Below are 7,451 nucleotides of genomic sequence, written 5' to 3'. Positions count from 1 at the left end.
TCTGCAGTATTGAATTAGATCCATTTTCAATACTACTTACTTTTTTCTTGGTGCTGATATTGCCAGAAGGAGAACACCCCACACCACTGTATTCTCTCCACTCCAACCTTCTTTCTCTTGACTGCATAAAAAACAGACAGTGAGGGGACTGCAGTATAAAAAGAAAAAAAAAAACAACAAAAACCTTTGAGAACAGAATTATATCAATAACTTCTTCTACTGTTAACACTTCATGTCAGAACAAAATAATCTGCACTGCCTAAAGATTTCTTTGGATGGTACAGCATCATCCTCACTAATGCTTCTTCTCTGATAATTATTTTGACCAGCAGTATCAAGAACAAACCTAGTCTGAAAAAAAAGGAAGACTTCTCAGGCCCTGCTGTACAGTGAGTACTATGATAATCCAAAGACCCATCTGAGACTAATTTAAATCTTTCTTTAGAATTTGAGAAGAGCTGGGACATCTTCTGCTGTTCACCTGCAAGAAAGAATCATGATCTTTGACATCCAGAGAACTTTCTTTGAACTTTCTCTGCAGTTATCTCATTGTGAAATATGTGCCTCTGGAAAGAGAACAAGGGAGGGAAGGCTGGAAAGAGGAACACAGTCCTTTATTCTATATCTGGGAAGTCAGATAAACAAAAGATTACACATAAAAGTCAGATAACTTCATATATTGATCTACCACAACCACTAACATGCTCCACTGAAGAAAAATAAAAGAATGAGAGAAAAAATCGGGACAATGCATAGCTGACAAAAAGAGTAACATAGAAAGTAAAAATAGGGATATGTAGAAACAAGCAAGTGTAAGGAAGAATTGGGAAGAATCTATCCTTTCTCTAAAGTAATGCAGTGCAAAGTCCAATGCAAGTCCAGACTTGACCCACAAGTGTCTGGCTATCTAATTTATGAGATGTGAAGCTGACCACCCAGAAGGCTGGCTATAAATTATATCTCTTAGACATGACATTATGATTTACATTCAGGCATAGGAAGGGAAAACTGATGAATAAGAATCTTGACCTTACCCTCTGGGGAACTGCCTGGAATATACTCTGTTGGTACCTGAAAGTCTGTAGATGCCCTGAGGTAGTACTATTCCTTGCCAAGACCTCTGCATCATAAAAGGTAATAGATCAGAGCTTTTTTTCCACTGTCTGACAGCATGGCTGGACAACTACAGTCTCAGATCCACAATATTTGCAATTTTGCTGACCAAGCTTTGCTCAAATCCTTGCTTTTTCCTCTTCTTTCATAGATCTTCGTTGTTTATAGCCTTTATTTCTCTCTCTATACTTCCACTTCAGTTTGTTAGGGTTTTTTGCAGTAGCGAAACAATAACCAGTAGGTCAAGAGTAATTATTTTTCTTGTCTTGCAAATGCTTCTCAGGCTGTATCTGGAATACTATAAGACTGTATCTGAAATACTATCACTAGTTTTGGACCCTCAAAAACAAGACAAATAGTGACAGTCTGATAGAGCTCAACCAAGGACAAATAAGGCTGGAGCACACAATATTCAAGGAAAAGCTGAAATAAATTACTTTGTTTAGCTTAAAAAGGAAAAGACTGGGAGGGAGATATAACTGCTACACCAGCAAAACAAAGTGAGATTAAAGAGCAGACACAGCTAGACTCTTCTCCTAGGTGGACAATGAAAGGACAGGAGACAGTGTTGCACAAGCAAAAGAATCTCAGTGGAGGTAAGAAAAAAATAATTCAACGTGACACTGGAACAAGGGCCTAGAAAGACTATGGGGTCTCTGTTATGGGAAATGTGCAAACTTTGACTAGACAAGTTTAACCTATCCTTTATATTAGGTCATCTTTGAGCTATTCATTGCATGTATGACACCTGGTGGCCCCTTCTAACCTTACTTATTCTATGTTCAGTTACCAGATGCTATCTTCAGACAACCAGAGTCTCCATCAGAGTTACTGGTCAGCCAATCTGCTTGACCTAAATTAAAATCTCACAGGCATTTGGTAACTGTGAACACTTCAGACAGTCTATGATACAGTGCTATAAAATTAAGTTTCTTGTATTAAAAAAAAAAAAAAGAATGAGCTGAAACTCAAATTCTCCTAAAGTCAACACTTCTAAAATCAGTACCTTTAATAACATCACAGTAAAATGTATTGATGCATATTCTCAGATTGCATTGACAGAAATAAGTAATCAACTGATCTCCATGCCTTGCCTATACTTCCTGTCTCATTCGTCTGCAAATTCTTTCCTCTTTGATCACAAGTTTTCCAGCTTCACCATTTTCTCTTGGTGGCATGCATCTTTCTCCAAGCCCATCTTCCTCCTCAACCTACTTTTCTCTTCACATAACCTTTTATTTCCTTTATTGATCCCAACCTTTGTTCTTCTAGTCTTGAACTTCTGAGCTGGAAAATAATTCCTCAAGGCACCTCCCCTAAATAGCAGCTAATTATTTGGCTTTGGGCCTGCTCCTACTTTTTCAGCTCTCTTGTCATCAAGTCTATCAAGTGTGTGTGGGGAAGCTCTGGAATGACCAAGAAACTTATAAACTGACCTGGTAATCCCAGGGAAAACCTGGTCTGTGTTAATGATACTTGTAAAATAATCAAGAGAGCTTGATGTGTAAAGTACCTTTGAGCAGCCTTTCTCAAATGTTGCCTGACACAACAAGTATTCAGTGCTCCAAAGGGGGGAGGAGGGAAATATGTCTGCCATGAAAATTAATAGAGAGATTAAAATTATGCACCACACAAGCACTAGACCTGCACTAATTTTATTAACAATTAAACATTTCTTTGTTTTCCTTTGCCTTAGTAGTTTGTCTCCCATTACCCTCAGTCTCTTTATTTTTGCTAATGCTGTGGCCTTTAGACATCAAGAGTCTTAGTATGAGAAATAAAACAATTATAACTTTCACCATGCCTGGCGTGCTTACACAGTGAAACAAAGGATGAAGAAACATTTACACAAGTTGAAATTGGGCTCTTTAGGCTGTTAACTAGTGAGCAGTCAGAAAGGCTGCAGAGTTTTATAAATAGACTTGATTGGGAGAGCAAGAATTACAGAAAATAACACTTTCACCCCATTAATACTTAATTCCAATTGGTATTTTAGAGATATAACTTGAAAAGTCAGTGACATTTTGCTCTCAGTTACAGAAAAGTTATTGTTCACATATTTTGAATGCAAAACATGGGGCTTACCAGTCCACCTACATCATAATGTAAGTATACAAAGAGTTCATGAAGATAGCAAAAATTTTTATGCTAGAAAAATTGTTCATTTCTTTCACTCTTGAATCCATATTATGATTCATCAGAGCAGACCAGTATTTCTAATGTGAATACTTTCTTTTCAATTGTTGTTGCAAAACACAAAAAAAATTTGAAAACCAAACACACTTGCTTGACTTGGCAATACAGTTTACATTCTTACAGATGATTGTCTTATTCTTTCAAAGTCTATCAGATTTAGCTAGGCTAACAACAGGCACTCTGCTTTTACATATAATCCTTCTGCAAATCTCAATAAACTCTTTGCTGAAATAATAGCCATCCAGCTGCTAAACCCACAAGATAATTAAACATTCTATGAAAGGACATTTCTTTTTAAGCAGATTGAAATGCTATCAAATGATTATTCCCTCTTAGTTTGGATAATAATTATTCAAATACTCTTTTCTTTTTAACCTTTTCTCACGTAAGTTCTCTCTGGGGCCCTTGGGTAACAGAAAAAATAAAAATGTAACTGTGGGATAGCTGAAGGCTATGTGAAGGCAGGAAAAAAAGGCATTAAATAGTTACTTCATTCTCATTTAAGCTCCAAATCTAGCTTCAGAGGGACTATTCATAGTCAAAAAGTTTAGGATAAAGAAGACTGTGCAAGATCATAGTGCCTTTGGCATAAGAATTGATTCTTGCTATGTGACATCTAAGTACAATACTTAAAAAAGGCCCCAATTACAGTTGGATCTAGAAAATTTGATGCAGTATAAAACAGCTGAGGAAGAAGCATGTAGAAAGAGAAACTTCTAGTAATTTCCAATAAGTCTATTCTCCAAATAAACATCCGAGTTTTCTTGTACTGATTTGGTTAAAAACATAATGGGGAAAAGAAAATAACAATAGCTATTTTTAAAGGGCTAGCATACTATGTAGAACCACAGGAGAAAGGTGGTTGCTATATAGTACTGATTCCATTCAAGATACCCCCTCCTTCACTTTGGAAAGGGAACAACTTCCTTAAACACACATTTGGATCTCTTTCTTCAAGTGTCTATATCTACAAAAACCACTTCTTGCCCAGCCTTATTTACTTCTCTAAAATATGACTGTATGGCGTGCTACCATTCTAAGGGAGAGTCTAGCAGATGTTTTTGTTTTGCTGTCTCATCTTCAGGCTCCTTTTAAGGAGCTATTAGTCTTCCCTAATCCCCCAACTAAATTTATCAGCAGTTGTTTGCAGCCAAGAGTTAAGCTAAATTAAACTTTGAAATCCCTGTACAGTGTATCAGATGCACTTCTGGTAGGGGAGCACAAAGTTCCAAATGTTCCACTTGCCAAAATGTAGGAGAACTATGTTTTTCTCTACAGGTTTCTCAAAGCTTCCATATATTTTTCAAGATGATCACAATTTCCCTGATTTTGTAAAAGCAGGAACTCAGCTATTGAAACAACTTTTCATTTAACTCTACATCAGGTATGTACTTGTTTTTTTCACATAGGCACATACCTTCCTCTACAAGTGTAGATTATGTGGGGAGGAGGAATGTACACACACACACACTTAGGTTAAGGCTTCATGCATGCTTGAGGCATCTGTTCCAGCTGACACCCACGGTGAAAAGGTATTTATCTACATCTCTCACAGCATGTATGTATCTGTTCCCCAGTCTTCATCCTCACACAATCAATCATTCCCTTGTTTGCTTCTCTCACACACTCATAACTACTTACCAGAACAGATATTCTTACTGGTCTTAGTGAGTAATAAAATACACAGTGTTTTAAAACTTTGTATGTCAATACTTGGTTAGTTTTGGTGACAATATATGATAATTCCTCATTCCAGAACTGTGGACTTCTGTGGTGCCTCTATGTTGGAAGATGGACAGTTATGTATCCTTACATACACACAAAACCAAAACTAAATCAAACACCACCACAGCAAAAAAACTCTCAAAAAAACCCACAAAACAAAACATAATATGACAGTCCAGAATGTACTCCTTCTTATAAACAAAAAGAAAGCACATGCATAAAATACGGATGCTTAAGACAAAACAGCAGAAGAGACAAATTTACTTGGTTTTTCTGCCTTCAGATTACAATATAAAACATCAGCAGTTTTCAGCAGTCACTGATATCAGAAAAGAGATCAGTACCCACCTAGATTTTTGGTGTCAATGAAACCCCTAAATAATTGGCCTTCTCTCTACAAAGTAATTATTCAGTGTTACTAATTGATCCCCATCACACTGCAGTTCTTGAGAATAGCTCTAGAAGAGGACCATGGTGAAATCTCCATTAAAAACACCACAAGAGTCTCAATGACAACTGTGGAAGATGGCTCAGACTCTCAAAAGACAACTGAGTTGAAAATGCAGCTCTCTGGATGTAAAAGCATTTCTTGCAAATCAGGTTACACTAAACTAGTGAAATAAAACCCAACTTCCTCTCCCAAGATTTCACAGCGTTTACCCTGAGGCCAAATCAAAGATTTGTTCACAAAATCATTTGCCTATCCTTTCCCCCAGTTTGGGGTTTTTTTTTCAGGAGAGAAATTGTGTGTGAAAAGTGTGATTTCTGCTGTCTCTATTCCCAAAAGAATAAAGACTAAAAACTGCTAGAAAGGGAATTGGGCACATCACACAAAATGTCAGGTTAACAAATACCAACACAACAGCTCAGAGAAATAGACGCTTTCTCACATCTTCATCCTCCCATATCACACTAAAAGAAAAGGAGAAAAAAAAAATCAACAGAAAACTAGCCAAAACCATGAAAGGCAATAAAATACATCCTTCAGAAATGTAAGCTCACCTAAAAATAGGATGAAAGGTTAAGCAAGTGACTTGGTTTTACTCATAGCAGTAATAAAGGTCTTTGTAAGAGATTTGCACAAGTTCTGTGCTGTTACAGTAGCATCTGACTCCTCATTGCTGGAGAAAAACAGTGGCGAGGATTTAGAACATGTATAACCTGAGAGAGAAATCATCTGTCATTCCCTCACAGGGCATTAGCAAACTTTCCCTCTCCTGGGAGAAGGAAGAGCCCCACTCCTCCCCCATTTCTTGTGAACACATCCTTAGGCATTTTTACAATGTGCTTATGAGTACAGGCTTATGAATAATATTAATAATTGGAACAAATCTAGCCCTATTAAGAAAGGGTAAAAGAAGCCCAGCTGAAAAGAGACAATGTCCTATGCAATAAACAGGGTGAACATGGTAGTAAAGAAGAGGTCAAGTAACAAACAAATCCTCTTATGTGAAAGCAATGATCTCTTTGCTCCACCCCAGTGAGACTGCTGTCACAAAATATAGTTCTCACCATCAAGACCTAGAGCAACAAAAAGAAAAAGGAAGGTCCATTTTGGAAGATACCACCCCATGACAGGATGCAACATGCAATTTCTTGTGCCACTATGCTGTGTGGTCTCATGTAAACAGTTGATTTGGTTTTGTTTCAGTTGTCTGCCCTTTAACAGGAGAAAGTGTTGGAAAAACAAGTCCCTAGGCAGCTGATAGTAACGGAAGACATAGAAGTACACTACCTCAGAGATCAACAAGGTTTTCAGTATGCCCTGATATTTGCTTTTTCCTTCACAAATTACAGAGCAGAATTGTCAACAGAAGTGCAGAAAAATAACTGAGATTATAAATTTCAGAGGCAAAATGCTGCCAGCCAGCACATCACTTACGTCATGCAAGTCTCTGCATCATCCATAAGCAAGCTATTAATGATCAATTTTCTGAAATACCTCATTCTTCAAGACAGCAGTTTCTGTATCCCAGTGAGATCAAACCTTAAAAGGCCTGGGAGGCTATTGCCTCTTAGAAACAACCATCAAAATACCAAAGCATGAGCCTAAAGTGCTGATGCATCTCTACCAAATGGATTGATGCTCTACTTCTAGATTACAACACTCCTTTGAGCTACACAAGGAATATATACAAAGTTTTGAAAGCAGAAATTCAAAAAGACCCTGCAATAGGGTGATTTTTGCAAGAGATTGCCACTGTGAACCTTTTGGGGAAGGAGAAACAATACAAACATCCAGGCAAAAAAAAAGTATGCCCATAATGAAGACCAATTCAGATGTGCAAAATATAAAAAACATAATGTAATTTTCTATTAAAAAGGTTAGCCCAATAAATCTATTTCTGTTTTGCAAATAATTTTTTTAATAATAGGAATAAACTTTTTCACTTTCATAGGAAAATAAAGAAATCCCC

This window comes from Poecile atricapillus, chromosome W (genome assembly GCF_030490865.1).
Source record: "Poecile atricapillus isolate bPoeAtr1 chromosome W, bPoeAtr1.hap1, whole genome shotgun sequence".
Classification (NCBI taxonomy): Eukaryota; Metazoa; Chordata; class Aves; order Passeriformes; family Paridae; genus Poecile; species Poecile atricapillus.
The sequence above is the reverse complement of the archived record's forward strand: the minus strand, read 5'-3'. Positions refer to the sequence as shown.